This window comes from Cetorhinus maximus, chromosome 11 (assembly GCF_964194155.1).
Source record: "Cetorhinus maximus chromosome 11, sCetMax3.hap1.1, whole genome shotgun sequence".
In the NCBI taxonomy this organism is placed as follows: domain Eukaryota; kingdom Metazoa; phylum Chordata; class Chondrichthyes; order Lamniformes; family Cetorhinidae; genus Cetorhinus; species Cetorhinus maximus.
In genome coordinates this window covers 75,828,319-75,843,657 of record NC_135889.1, presented here as the reverse complement: position 1 = coordinate 75,843,657, position 15,339 = coordinate 75,828,319, and the positions used below count along the sequence as shown (strand labels likewise).

Below are 15,339 nucleotides of genomic sequence, written 5' to 3'. Positions count from 1 at the left end.
CAAGCGCCCCGCCGTCATTTCCGTGCGCCATTTTTAAAAGGTGCCCAGACAGCAACCTATCCAACACTGAGGGAGGAGGTGGCCTGAAGAGGACAGGGAGCTCCGGCGCCCAAATTCAACGATGCCTCCTTGGGTATCCTGCTCGACAAAATGGAGGCCAGGAGGGACATCCTCTATCCACGGGATGGGAGGAGGAGGTTGAGCAAGGAGATGAACCTGGCATGGGAGGAAGTCTCCAGGGCAGTCAGTGCCCAAGATGTACAATGGAAGACTGCCCTGCATTGCAGGAAATGGATGAATGATCTCATCTGTTTCATCAGGGTAAATGAACCTTCAACTTCTCACACTCATCTCACTGAATGGTGCAGAGGACATAAGCCTCAGTGGCAAAGTGATAGGGTGATGCCTCATAGCTGCACTGCAGTCCATCTACTCTATAGGTGGAGAGGCCACTGTGGGTCCCTGACCCTTCCATACAGAGATCCTACATGCTCTCTGGGATGGGGAATGAGGGAAGGGTGTCAGAAATTGAGGGCACCGTCAAGCACCCCTAATAACATGACTCTGTGAACCTTCTCCTTATCTGCATGGGCTGTGCAGGGTGCTGCCCCAGAACCCTCTGGACGAGCTGCAGTGCATCAATCACTTGGCACACAATCTAGCGCGTTATTTGTAAGACTGGAAGCATGATTAAGATACATGAAACCCAATTTCTCTCAAGTCCCTCTTCTCTCTTTGCAGGTTAAGTTAAGAGAGGGAGAAGACGGGAGGGACAGGCCACACTTCAAAGACCTCACCAACTTTGAGGAGCGGGCAGCCCAGCTGGCAGGGGAGGACTGGAACAGAGCCTGTAGAGATGGAGAGATGGGCTTGTGGCCTCCATCTAGTAAGGATTCATGCGTGTCATAGAAACCTAAGGGTCATGCATTCTTCCATGTTGGAGGCAGCTCTTGCAGTCATTCGCTTTCTCCTCTCCTAATACCACCAGGAAGAGGGCAAGGCCCAAAACAGACAAAACCCTGACCAGCACTCAGAAAATCCCAGAGAGGACCGAAGACATTACTGAGGAAGAAAGTGCACCTCTAGAGGTGTCACAGGAGTCACCTGCACCCTCCACCAGCCCAGAGTCACACACCTCGATGGGTATTAGATTTAGTTTAGGAAGGGTCTCACATTCTGCTGGTCACTCTACAGAGCACATGTCAGCAGCAGGAGGAGGCAGGGTCAGCCAAGCTCACTGACAATTGGAGGAATGTTGGGGAAGAGGCATTTGCAAAGTTCGATTCCAATGATGGACCTCTGAAATCAGCTTACCATAAGATGCTGGAAAGGCAGCAAAAGGCGGGGGGAATATAAGACAGAGGTGGTGGGTTCCATCCGCCTGCTCTCTGATGCAGTGATGCCGACATGTTCATGCATGGAGGTCTCCATTCAGAGGGTGGCCGAAGCCATGAAGAACCTGGTCCAGCAGATCCTGCTGAAGATACGCGCAGAGCTGCATTCCATTGCTGTAGTTATGGGTGAGCTTTCGCAGCGGCTATGTGAGGAGGGGACAGGGCACCTCAACCTCCCTTCAGGTGCCCCTCCCCCTCAAGGAGTCAGGCAGGGGCCCTAGGGCACCAAAAGGGAGGAGAAGTGACAGTTGAACACCCTTGTGACCTCCATTCAGGACTCTGAGAGTGTCCGGCCCTTCCGAACCCCCCTTGCCTGGGATTCCTTCAGCTTCGTCCTCTATGACCCCAGAGGGAGCAGCTGCCCCCCAGCAGGACAGCCAAAGTAAACTGAGGCCCTCCCAGCCTCGGGTCTCCAGAGGACAACTGCCAAGCTAATCCAAGGTAACAGGGCAAACTGGTCAGCAAGTGGCCTCCACCCCTTCTACAGCTGTTGGGGGAGCATTTAGAAGAAGTGGTAGGGAAAGAAAAATTAAGAACTTCTGATTTCACAAGTGGCTGCACGGGTGCACTAACACTGTTAAACTAATCACTCTTGTGTAAATATAGTTCACTTGCACTTTATTCATATCTGATGTGGTTTATTTGCAACAGCGCTTAAGCCTGTGCATGCCCTCCCTCCACCATCTTCCGAGGGACATCCCATGTTCTCCGGAATCATGCATGTGCAGGGAGCCAAGGGTCGTTGCCAGGGCCCTTGTGAGCCATGTGCAAGAACTCTCCTGTGCACACTGAGCCTTTGTCCTTCACATGCTTATCTGTCCCAAGGCCCTAGCATTGTAAGTACTAAACGCTGGGGTTCCCTTTCAGTTGTCCAGTTGAGATGACCTGCATCTCCCCCCACCCCCAATGACCCAACTCCCTTGCAGCATCTCGAGATCCCCACCATGAGGCTCTGCATAGTTGCGAGCAGCCATGGTGCTAATGACAAACCAAGTGGAGTCGAATACCTTTTCCCGTCCCTCTGTCACCCCCTCATAACCATTGAACCTCAGGAATCACTCCTGACATCCCCATGGTCACCCTGCAACCCTCCCCCATTACCTTCCATCTCGTGAAGGTCAATGTTGAAGTCCACACCTTCCCAAACAGCCCACCCCAGTTACAATAGACATGCCCCACTCATCCTGCCAACCCTCAGAATCTGTATCACCTTCCACATCACCTCCAAAAACCCTCATTGCCACTTCACTCAACATCACTGCACCCTCGCCTTCCTTCCCTACAGGCTCCCACTGTCCCCTTTAACCGTTGCCATCCTATCCCATCACCAGTAACCGGAGTATGCCCTCCAGGACTCCTCCATCAATTCTGCTCACCCCTCCCTCTGTGCCCCTTTCCCTCATTCCCCCACCCACCCCCCCAACCCCCCATGTCCATTCACACCTTAACACCACCCTCATGTCTGTCCACACCTGGACTACACCCCCTCCGTATCAGACCACGCCTGGAAAACACTCCCTGTGTCTATCCATACATGGACAACACCCCCTCTGTGTTTGTCCACATCTGCACAACACCCCCGTGCCCGTCCACACCTGCACAACACCCTCGTGCCCGTCCACACCTGCACAACACCCTCATGCCCGTCCACACCTGCACAACACCCTCGTGTCCGTCCACACCTGCACAACACCCTCGTGCCCGTCCACACCTGCACAACACCCTCGTGCCCGTCCACACCTGCACAACACCCTCGTGCCCGTCCACACCTGCACAACACCCTCGTGCCCGTCCACACCTGCACAACACCCTCGTGCCCGTCCACACCTGCACAACACCCTCGTGCCCGTCCACACCTGCACAACACTCTTTCCATGTCCGTCTACACCTGCACAACAGCCCCACACCCCCTCCCACCCCTGCCCCGCTCACTGCCCTCACTCCAGCACAGCACTTACCACCCTCCTGCTCCATACCACCACCCATTCCATGACCCCGGCAACATCTCTCTGTTTCCCCTACCACCACCAACCTCCCCTGTCCCACTCTAGACCTCCACACCAGTCCCAGCTCTTCATTCCTCTCCTGCCCATCTAATTCACCCCCCCACAGACCATCGCCACCCAAAAGTACCCCCTGCAGCCGTACATCTGCTGCTTGAAGATCCAACTCCTGGAAGAAGCTGTTTATTGATGATCTGGACCCTGGAAGATGTTGCTGCGCCGAGAACAACTACCTCCTGGATGCTGCTGTGCAGAGAAGATCTATGTGGTTGATGCTCCACCAACCAATGCTGCACTTGGTGTCCCAGGGTCCGGTCACTGGGGCCTCCACCTCCTCTTTGGATCTCCGTGAGCTGCTGCAGACCTTCTGCAGCTAAGTACTGACATGTACATGCCACGTTGGTTCAGACGTGTTCTAGGCTGGTGTGATTTCCTGCTGGCGGTGCGGGTGATCGGGCAGGGGGGTGGGGTGCAATTCTGGTCGGGCCTTCATCTGCATCTTATTAGCAGGATGCAAATCGGAGCCTCTGGCGGTAATGGCGATCCGCCATGGCAGGCGGGAGCGCAAGTTCCCACCATCATTTTACGCCAGCAGGAAACTGATTTTTCAGCTCCTGCCGCATTGTTTCCCCCACCACCCCCCCAACCCCTCTGCCCACCATTAAACCCACCGCAGGGTGAATTAGAAAATTCCGTCCTCAGTATTTGTTTAATTTCTCGGCCATTTCCTTATTCCCCATTAGAAATGCTCCTGCCTTTGCCTTTAATGGGCTCACATTTGTCTTTGTTAATCTTTCCCTTTTTACATACCCATAGAAGCTTTTATTGCCCGTTTTTATGGGCAGGATTTTTTAGATGGTGGAGTTTCCCTTTCCGCCATCCAAGGAGTCGGTAGCAAAGCTGACAGCCATTCAACGTGCCAACGAGCATTAATTGACTGGAGATGGGGCATCCATCCCTCACTTGGGAGGAAGTCCCACCTCAGAGAGCTGCAAGAAGTCCCCAGAGCCTAAGTCCTGGGAATACAGGACCAAGTAAGTGTGGGGTCTCGGTGAGGGTGGGGGTGTGGGCAGAGGGGGTTAGGGGCGTTGGAGAGGCCCAGGGGAAGGAAGCACCCTGAACTCCTCCCAACTGTTATAGACGTGATTTTCCAGACAGGTTTCTCATAAGAAACAGTGAACTTTATTTACAAGGCATCAGCAGCAGTTGCATGATTCCATCAGGATCCACAACTAGACAAAAATCTCCACCCATAAGATTTCCCGCGCTTAGGGCTGATTCATTCACACAGTCACGTGATACTACACAGTACAATAAGCCTTAAAGTTACAGTTACTACATTCCTTAAAGCTATAGTTACTGCACCAACACACTAAAAATTGAGGCAGGAAACAACCCGCGAGCGGTCATTAATTGGTTACTTAAAGACTCAATTGGGATAAAGGTGAGGGGGTGGGGAGCGGCCTAACCCACTGTAAAATTGCAGAGGTCAGGGCAGGTGAGAACCCAATGGGAAGGCCATTTGAGGAATTTTGTGGCCATCCTCTGCCTACAAACCTGCCAGCAGGGGAACATAAAATTCTGCCCTGCGGTTCTTGCTAGTTTGTTTTTGTATTCTATTTTCCATTTCTTTATCAGTTCTTGGTCTTCCTTTGCTGAATTCTAAAAAGCTCCCAATCCTCAGATTTGCTACTTTTCCTGGCAAATTTATAAGCTTCTTCCTTTGATCTAATACATCTTTAACTATTCTTGATAGCAACGGTTGAGTCAATTCTCCTGTCGGGTTTTTGTGCCTCAAGGGAATATATATTTGTTGTAAACCATACATTAATTATTTAAATGCTAGCCATTGCCCATCTCCCGTCATATCTTATAATGTAGTTTCCTAATCTACTACAGTTAACTTGCCCCTTCATAGTTTCCTTTGTTTAGATTTAAGACCCTAGTTTCATATTGAGCTGCGTTACTTTCAAACTTAGTGTAAAATTCTACCATATTATGGTCACTCTTCCCTCAAGGCTCATTTACAATGAGGTTATTAATTAGCCCTTTCTCATTGCACAATACGAGATCTGAAGTAGCCATACTCTAGTTGGTTCTTCAACATACCGTTCTAGAAAATCATCTCATATACATTCCAGGAACTTGTCCTCCGCAGGATTAGCGCTAATTAGATTTATCCAGTCTATATGTAGACTGAAGTCCCCCATGATTACTGTATTACCCTTGTTACATGCACCTCTAATTTCCTGATTTATACCATGCCTGACATTACCACTACTGTGTGGTGGCCTATAAACAACTGCCACCAATGTTTACTGCCCCTTGCCATTTCTTAGCTCCATCCATTCTGATTCTACATCTTGATCTTCCGATCCAAGATTCTCTTTCACTACTGTGCTGATCTCATCCTTTATTAACAGTGCTAAACCACCTTCTTTTAATTTTTGCCTATCCTCCCTAAATGCTGAGTACCCATGAATATTCAATTCCCAGCCTTGGTCACCCTGCAGCCACAACTCCATAATGGCAATTAGATCACACCCATTTGCTTCTATTTGCACCATCAATTCATCTACTTTGTTGCAAATGCTGTGTGCATTTAGGTGAAATGCCTTTAACTTTGTCTTTTTAACATGTTTCCTTATTTTGACCCTATTTGACACTGGCTTTTGTTTTTGCTGCCTTCCAATTTTGCTTAGTACTTTTCTTCCAGCCATTACCAGCTTTGTTTCTCTCCCATCTGAACTCCCTCTCAGGTTCCCATCCCCGTGTCAAGTGAATTTAAACCCTCCACAGCAGCGCTAGCAAAGCCCCCTGCTAGGATATTGGTCCCAGTCCAGCTAAGGTGTAACCCGTCCTCCTTATACAGGTCCCACCTGTCCCAGAACCGATCATAATGCCTCAGAAATCTAAAGCCTTCACTTCTGCACCATCACTCCTGCCACACGTTATTTGCTTTGTCTTCCTATTTCTGTACTCACTACCACTTGGCACAGATTACTGCCTTTGAAGTCCTGCTCTTTACTTTCCTAGCTCTCTTCTCTCAAATCTGATTTCAGGACCTCATCCCTCTTTCTACCTATGTCGTTGGTACTGATGTGAACCACAACCTCTGGCTGTTCACACTTCCCATAAGAATGCCCTGCAGCCACTCAGTGACATCCTCAACCCTGGCACTAGGGAGGCAACACACCATCCTGCAGTCATGTCTATGGCTGCAGAAACACCTGTCTGTTCACCTAACTATCAAATCTCCACCCATTATTGCCCTTCTGCTCTTCTTCCTCCCCTCTTCTGCAGCTGAGCCACCCATGGTGCCATGGACATGGCTCTGGCTGCACTCCTCTGAGGAACCATTGCCCTCACCAGAATCCAAAATGGAATACTAGTTAGTGAGTGAGATGGACTCAGGGGCTCCTGCACTACCTGCCTGGCCCTCCTAGACTGTCTTGCAGTCACCCATTCTCTCTCTGCCTGCACTCTCTTAACCTGCGGTGTGACCATCTCCCTAAACATGCTGTCCACATAGTTCTGAGCGTTGCAAATGCCCCACAGTGACTCCAGCAGTTCCTTGCGTTCCGAAAGCCAGAGCTCAAGTTTCTGCAGCTGGTGACATTTCTTGTATGTGTGGTCATCTAGGCCACGGGAAGTGTCCATAACTTCCCACATGTCACAGGATGTGCATTCCACGTGGCTGAACTGCCCTGCCATGCCTTATAACCTTGACCTTATAGACTATTTATTAAAAAGTGGAGCCTAGAAAGTGGAAATTAGAATTATTCACCCGCTATTTACCAATCTCTCTCCTGTGATGACATCACTTATTATTCCAAATCTCATGTTTTGAATTCTGCCTGTGCTCTGCTTCCAGCAGCTGCTTTTTATGCCCACTCAGCAATCGCTCCTTCCTGTCTCTCTCCAAGTCTTGCTCTCTCCACATCTTTTTCTGCCCCAAATGACTCTTGTTCCTTTCTGCCCACTCTCCAAGGGTTTCTTTTGTGAATTGATTATTTTTTCCTGATTAATTTATAGCTAATAAATCGTAATATTCCTAACCAGCTTTATTACTGATAGTAAGCCTTAATACTGCTAATAAAGCCTTACATTACTAATAAATGACATGAGTTTTGAAAGCTAAGAGCAAAATACACATCAACTAATCGCTTACCTATTACCTTGTGATGTCACACTTGGATTTTTTTCAGAATCCGTCAGTCCAAAAACTGAACCCCTGCCGGCTCCGCGCTCTCTCACCCTGCCGGCTCCGCACTCCCTCTCTCCCCGCCGGCTCCGCGCTCTCTCACCCTGCCGGGTCTGCGCGCTCTCTCACCCTGCCGGGTCTGCACGCTCCCTCTCCCCGCCGGGTCTGTGCGCTCCCTCTCCCTGCCGGGTCTGTGCGCTCCCTCTCCCTGCCGGGTCTGCGCGCTCTCTCACCCTGCCGGGTCTGCGCTCTCTCACCCTGCCGGGTCTGCGCGCTCCCTCACCCTGCTGCTTCGCACTCCCTCTCTCACCCTGCCGGGTCTGCGCGCTCTCACCCTGCCGGCTCCGCGCGCTCTCTCACCCTGCCGCTTCACACTCCCTCTCTCCCCGCCGGCTCCGCGCTCTCTCACCCTGCCGGGTCTGCGCGCTCCCTCACCCTGCCGCTTCACACTCCCTCTCTCCCCGCCGGCTCCGCGCGCTCCCTCTCTCCCCGCCAGCTCCGCGCTCTCTCACCCTGCCAGGTCTGTGCGCTCCCTCTCCCTGCCGGCTCTGCGCTCCCTCTCCCCGCCGGCTCTGCGCGCTCCCTCTCTCCCTGCCGGCTCTGCGCGCTCCCTCTCTCCCCACCGGCTCTGCGCGCTCCCTCTCTCCCCGCCGGCTCTGCACGCTCCCTCTCTCCCCACCGGCTCTGCGCGCTCCCTCTCTCCCCACCGGCTCTGCGCGCTCCCTCTCTCCCCGCCGGCTCTGCCTGCTCTCTCTCTCCCCGCTGGCTCCGTGCTCGCTCACCCTGCCGGGTCTGCGCGCTCCCTCTCCCCGCCGGCTCCGCGCTCTCTCACCCTGCCAGGTCTGCGCGCTCCCTCGCCCTGCCGGCTTCGCGCTCTCTCTCTCCCCGCCGGCTCTGCATGCTCTCTCTCTCCCCGCTGGCTCCGCGCTCTCTCACCCTGCCAGGTCTGTGCGCTCCCTCTCCCTGCCGGCTCTGCATGCTCTCTCTCTCCCCGCCGGCTCCGCACTCTCTCACCCTGCCGGATCTGCGCGTTCCCTCTCTCCCCGCCGGCTCCGCACTCCCTCTCTCCCCGCCAGCTCTGCGCGCTCCCTCTCTCCCCGCCGGCTCTGCGCGCTCCCTCTCTCCCCGCTGGCTCTGCGTGCTCCCTCTCTCCCCGCCGGCTCCGCGCTCTCTCACCCTGCCGGGTCTGCACGCTCCCTCTCCCCGCCGACTCCGCGCTCTCTCACCCTGCCGGATCTGCGCGCTCCCTCACTCTGCCGGCTTCACACTCCCTCTCTCCCCGCCGGCTCCGCGCGCTCGCTCTCTCCCCGCCGGCTCCGCACGCTCGCTCTCTCCCCGCCGGCTCCGCGCGCTCGCTCTCTCCCCGCCAGCTCCGCACGCACTCTCTCCCTGCCGGCTCCACGCGCTCTCTCTCTCCCCCGCCGGCTCCGCGCGCTCTTTCTCTCCCTGCCGGCTTCACGCGCACTCTCTCTGCCCACCGGCTCCACAGGCTCTCTCTCTCCCCGCCGGTTCCGCACTCTCTCTCTCCCCGCCGGCTCCGCGCACTCTCTCTCCCCGTCAGGGCCCACATAATCTAATTTCTCCTTATGTTCTTTTAGTCATTCTTTGCTAATTTTTAAACTCTGTCCAACTTCCTGACTTGCCACTAATCTTTGCAGGATTGTACACATTTTCTTTCAATTTGATACTATCTTTAACTTCCTTAGTTAATGGGTGGTACATCCTTCCCCTTGAGTCTTTCTTTGTCACTACAGTATTAAGCAACCAAATGTATTGTAAAAGAGTATGAAGAGCAGCAGGAAAAAGCGGGCCCAATGAGGAGGGGCAGGAGAGAGTGAACCAGTAAGGAGGAGTGGGAGAGTAGTCCAAGATTCTTTCATGGGGAAAATGCTGGAATCTATTATTAAGGAGATTATAGCAGGACAGTTAGAAAAACTTAATGCAATGAGGCAGAGTCAACATGATTTTGTGAAAGGGAAACAGCGTTTGACTAATTTATTAGAGTTCTTTGAGGAAGTAACAAGCAAAGTGAATAAAGGAAAACCTGTAGATGTGGTGTACTTGGATTTTCAAAAGGCATTTGATAAGGTACCATATCAAAGGTACTACACAAAATAAGAGCTCATGATGTCGGGGGTAACATATTAGCATGGATAGAGGATTGGTTAGCTAACAGGAAACACAGAGTAGGGATAAATGAGTCATTTTTGGGTTGGTAAGCTGTAACTGATGGTGTGCTGCAGGGATCAGCGCTGGGGCCTCAACTATTTACAATCTAAATAAATGACTTGGGTGAAGGGACTGGTATGGTTGCCAAATTTGCTGATGATACAAAGATAGGTATGAGAGTAAGTTGTGAAGAAGACATAACGAGTCTGCGAAGGGATATAGTTAGGTTAAGTGGGTGGGCAAATATTTGGCAGATGCAGCAGAATGTGCGAAAATGTGATAAAGGCAAAATACTGAGGATGCTGGAAATCTGAAACAAAAACAAAAAATGCTGGAAAAACTCAGCAGGTCTGACAGCATCTGTGGAGAGAAAGACAGAGTTAATGCTTCAAGTCCATATGACTCTTCTTCAGAGCTAAAGAGAAGTAAAAATTGGTGAAATTTATACTGTTTAAGGGGGGGGGGGGGCGTTGGAGCAGGTGAAGCTGGATAGAAGGCCAGTGATAGGTGGAGGCAAAGGAGAGATTGGCAAAGATGTCATGAACAAAATGTCAAATGGATGTAAATGGTGGTGGTACTGGCTAAAGGAGGTGCTGATAGTGCCACTAAGGATAGAAAGCAGAGTGTGATAATAGCCAGACAAGGGTAAGCACTCTAGAAAGAACAATATGAGCAAGTGACAGATGCCCTAGTGGGGGTGGAATGGGGGGAGGGGATGGTGGTGGGAAAAAAGATCAAAAATGGGCTAAAAGGTGGGGATAAAACACTGAATAAAAATGAAAATAAATGCTTTAAAATAATAATAAAAGTAAGTGGGAAAAAAATTTTAAAATAAAAATGAATATTGGAAAAAGGAGAAATAAAAGGGGTGGGGATGGAGGAGAGAGTTCATGGTCTGAAGTTGTTGAACTCAAAGTCTGTACAAAGGCTGTAAAGTGCCTAATTGGAAGATGAGGTGCTGTTCCTCCAGTTTGCGTTGAGCTTTACTGGAACATTGCAGCAGGCCAAAGACGGACATGTGGGCATGAGAGCAGGTTGGTGTGTTGAAATGGCAAGCGACAGGGAGGTCTGGGTCATGCTTGCGGACAGACCAGTCTGTCACCCAGTCTGCATTTGGTCTCTCTAATGTAGAGGAGACTGCATTGGGAGTAGCAAATGCAGTAGACCAAATTGAGGGAAGTGCAAGTGAAATGCTGCTTCACTTGAAAGGACTGTTTGGGCCCTGGGATGGTGAGGAGGGGGGAGGCAAAGGGGCAGGTGTTGCACCTCCTGTGATTGCATGGGAAGGTGCCGCTGGAGGGGGTTGAGGTGTTGAGGGTGATGGAGCTGTGGGCCAGAGCATCCCAGAGGGAACAGTCCCTATGGAATGCTGAAAGCTGGGGTGAAGGGGGGATGTGTTTGGTGGTGGCATCATGCTGGAGTTCTGGAGTTGGTGGAAATGGTGGAGGATGATCCTTTGAATGCAGAGGCTGGTGGGGTGAAAAGTGAGGACTAGGGGGACCCTATCGTGGTTCTCAGAGGGAGAGAAAGGTGTGAGGGCAGAGGCGCAGGAGATGGATCAGACATGGTTGAGGGCCCTGTCAACCACCGTGGGCGGGAAACTTGGCTAAAGAAGAAGGAAGACATGTCAGAAGCGTTGTTTTGGAAAGTGGCATCATCGGAACAGATGCGACGGAGGTGAAGGAACTGAGAGAAAGAACCGAACAGAAGTCGTGGAGAACTCACATTTCTCATTCAGTGTCAACCCAGCTTCCTGCAAGAGTTCTAGGACAGCCTTGAGCCTTCTGTTGTTTCTTCCACGGTCGAACCGGACAAAAACATCATCTATATGGCAGATGACACCCACCAGGCTTTGTAAAATGGCTGACATTGTGCATTGAAAAATCTCGGGTGCCGAGGTAATGCCAAATGACAAGCGGTTGAAATAGAATCTGCCAAATGGGGTGATAAACGTAGTCAGCAATCTGGATTTCTTAACTAGTGGAAGTTGCCAGAAGCTGCTGTTAGCATCAAGCTTTGAAAATGCTGTGATTTTGAAGATCAGGCTGTCATCCACCGAGGGCATCGGGTGGACTTATCTCCACAAGGCAGTGTGGAGAAGTGACAGGTTGGTACAGATACAAATAGACCCCTTTGGCTTTGGAACTGGGACCATCTTGGAGCACCACTCAGTTGGCTGAGTGATGGGGTAGGTGACCCCCATTTTGGGCAACTCGTCCAGTTGTTGCTGTACTTGCTTCACAAGTAGGTGCAGTATTTTCCGTGGTGTGAACAGGCACACGGGCTTGGCATTCTCTCTCAACGTGATACTGTATACAGACTTTAGTCACCCCAATCCATGATAAGTTTCAGAAACTCTTTCTTAAAATTGGAACCAGACCCTTGCTGGTTGACGTCATCAATTTTCTGAACAAAGTTGAGGTCAGCACAGGCCTTTCTGCTTAAAAGAGAAAATTCTTGACTGTGGAGTACAAATAATGTTTCCTGTATTTTTGTTTATCTCTGTATTGGAATGTACCTTTAACTCGATGCTTAAGCTCAACACCGTCTGCTCCATACAACTGTACATAGCATCAGGTGTCATAGCATCAGATGTTGTGTCACCAGCTGTGGTTTCTTGTCCAGATCGACTGTAACACTGTCCAGATCGACTGTAACACTGGCCCCTGTGTCCAATTTGAAGTTGATAAGTTGACCGTTTACTGAGATATCTGCATTCCAAAAGGAGAATCCAGGATCCTTGACCTCAGCTCAGATGTACGGTTGGGTCTCTTCCTGGTGTGATACCTCAATCTCATGGATTGTCCTGGGATCCTCCACCCGTCTGGGTGTCTTAGCTTTGCATAGCTTTCCAAAGTGTCCCAGACGATTGCAGTTGAAACACTGCACTGAGATTGCTGGACATTGCTCTCGCCTGTTGGGTCGTTTGGCTCCTCAGCGCTAACATGGTCGCCCACCCGCTTGTGGTTGGTTTGGGTATTGCCTTCCTTGGTCTGGAGTCTCTCGGTCCCTTTGTTACTTTACTAGCTGGACAGTTGGCGTTGCTCTGTATCATGGCTTGCTTTTGCCATATAAAATGGATCGGTCCTGTTGGCGGATTTCAGACTGACTAATTTGATGGCCTTTTCTAGAGTCAGATCTTCCTTGGCCTGCAGTATGTCTGAAAGGGCATTGTCAGCCACTCTGACACAATTCTGTCCCTTATGAGTTAAGGTCACCATGGTCACAGCCTTCAGCCAATCTGTATAATTTGTTTATAAAAGAGTCAACCAGTTCTCCAGGCTGTTGGACACATTTGTTGAATTTCGCGCTCTCAAATTCTGTTGCTTCTTAGATTAAAATATGTCTCAACTTATTTTAGAACTTTGTCAAATTTATCTAAGGATTCTTTTATTCCATGCCTTTCAATAATATCATCAGCTATCAGACCAACTGAATAAAGTAGTGTAGTCACTTGTTCAGCTTCTGTCTTTTTATCTAAACACGAACCTATCATGTATCTTAGGAATCTTTTCTGTCAAAGTCTGCAATTTTGTATTGGTCTGGTTCTTGGATCAGTTCAAATTTGTCTGGTAATGATGATCTGTTGTCCATCGTTGCTTTAAAGTTCAGGTGAGTACAGCTTTAAATGCTGCGCAGATTTTAAAGATGACACAGCAGTAACCATTTTTTCAAAGAGCTTTCCTGCTCTTGTTGCATCTTGGCGGACTCCCGTAAACCCCGACATTTTTGGGGTTTAGTTTTTTGTAGCGATTTGTTAAATCAACTATTTTGATCCTTCCCTGCAACATTGTGGGATTTTAGAGCATTTTATGATCCATTCCTTGCTTTGGCTGAGGCTTTTAAACCTTTTTTTTTCTCTTTACAATGAGCTTGGCCGCCACTTGATATGGTGCCAATTCTGAGCCTGGGCTGGCTGTAGTGCTTTTGGAAACGAGCTGCTCTGCCATTTTTTTTTTATGGCACTGAAACTTTTTAAATTAGCCCTGGCTTAAAACTGAATTTTTTGCTAGGTCCTTTGACTCTGCACTCTGTGGGCATTCGCAATGGACCACCATGAGACCTTGTGGAGTCCTCAGCTGTATAGTGGAATTTTTCTTCTGCCTTTCTGCTTCCAATTCTACAATGGAGTTTCTCTGAGGTGATGTCCCTCTGTGTCTTCACTTCAAGTGCTTTCATTCAGTTCAGAATGCTGCTCCTTTAATTTTCCAGCTTGTGAATTTCTGCTCCAGCTTCCCTGAGGTTCTGGGTTTTTCCATTAGCTGCCACCATGTTGTATGTTGTACATCTCATGGAGAGCTTCTGAGTCTTGAATGGTTGAACATTAACTGTTTATTGATAACACATAACTATACATATATACAGGGTATAGCCCAAGCTAGGAGTGAACTCCATGGTTGCTTGTTCACAGGTCTCTGTCCAGTCCATAGATCTCTTGACTCTCTGGTCATGTGTCTCTTTACATCACACTGTGGGTGGTACTGTTTCCCAGTCCCACATTAATCTTTGCGATGCCAGATACCTTTATGCTACACTGTGCACTACATCAGCTAGGATGTGAAGGTCTTAGAGACAGTACAGAGGAAATTTACTAGAATGGTAGCAGAGATGAAAGACTGCAGTTATGTGGCGAAACAAGAGAAACTGGGGTTGTTTACCTTAGAGCAGAGAAGTTTAAGGGTAGATTTGATTTAACGGTTATGATAAGTAAATTAAGATAAATTGTTTCGAACTGCAGAAGGGCCCGTAACCAGAGGACAGATTTAAGGTAACTGGAAAAAGACTGTGGGGCAACATGGGTTATTATGATCTGGAATGCACCACCTGAAAGGCTGGTGAGAGCAGATTCAACAATAACTTTGAAAAGAAAATTGAATCAATACTTGAAGAAAGAAAAAATTGTTGGGCTGTGGGGGAAGAACAGGGGAGTGGGACTAACTGGATAGTTTTCAAAGATCCAGCATTTGCCTGATGGGCCAAATGGTCTCCTGTCCTGTGTCATGCTATGATTCCATGAATTCACATGGCATTCCCTGACTGAGAAGGTGGTCGGGAAACTTCTTCCCAAGCTTATTCGATCCTATCTTTGAATCAGCTATGAGAAGACACACAAGACCAGTACAATTTAGCTCAGGTCTATTTTATTTTTCCTTCAGAGAATGCTTTTTTCTCCACATTATATAACTGAAACCAGAAATAAAGTGTAAGAAATCTCAGAAGGTGACACTATGTTTAATGCTCATTATACAATATGCCCACGTAGTTATATGCTAAGCTGTGCATGTTTATCATTAAATGTTGTTACAAAAGGACAGAATTTTAAAAATATAAACTATCTGTTTTGGGCTTCATTCAGAAATTTTGGAACATCTGAATTTGAGGATCGTTAACATTTGCACATCAGGTCTCGTGCTCATTTCAGCAGGGCATATTTGTAGGAAATTTACAGAGGACTGAGTTTAATACAGGACATACAAGCCCAAAGCATTAATCTGCTCATAGTTATCAGACAAATAATGTCGGCACCGAATTCTGGAAATAATACTAAACTGTATGTGATTGGGCAGCT

The 15,339-nt window shown here is 49.3% G+C and overlaps 1 protein-coding gene across 1 annotated transcript in view; it reads left to right on the top strand.

The window, feature by feature from the left end:
• The window catches only part of itgb6 (integrin, beta 6), a 137,503-nt gene that overhangs the window by 90,814 nt on the left and 31,350 nt on the right, over window positions 1-15,339 (top strand). The window lies entirely within an intron of this gene.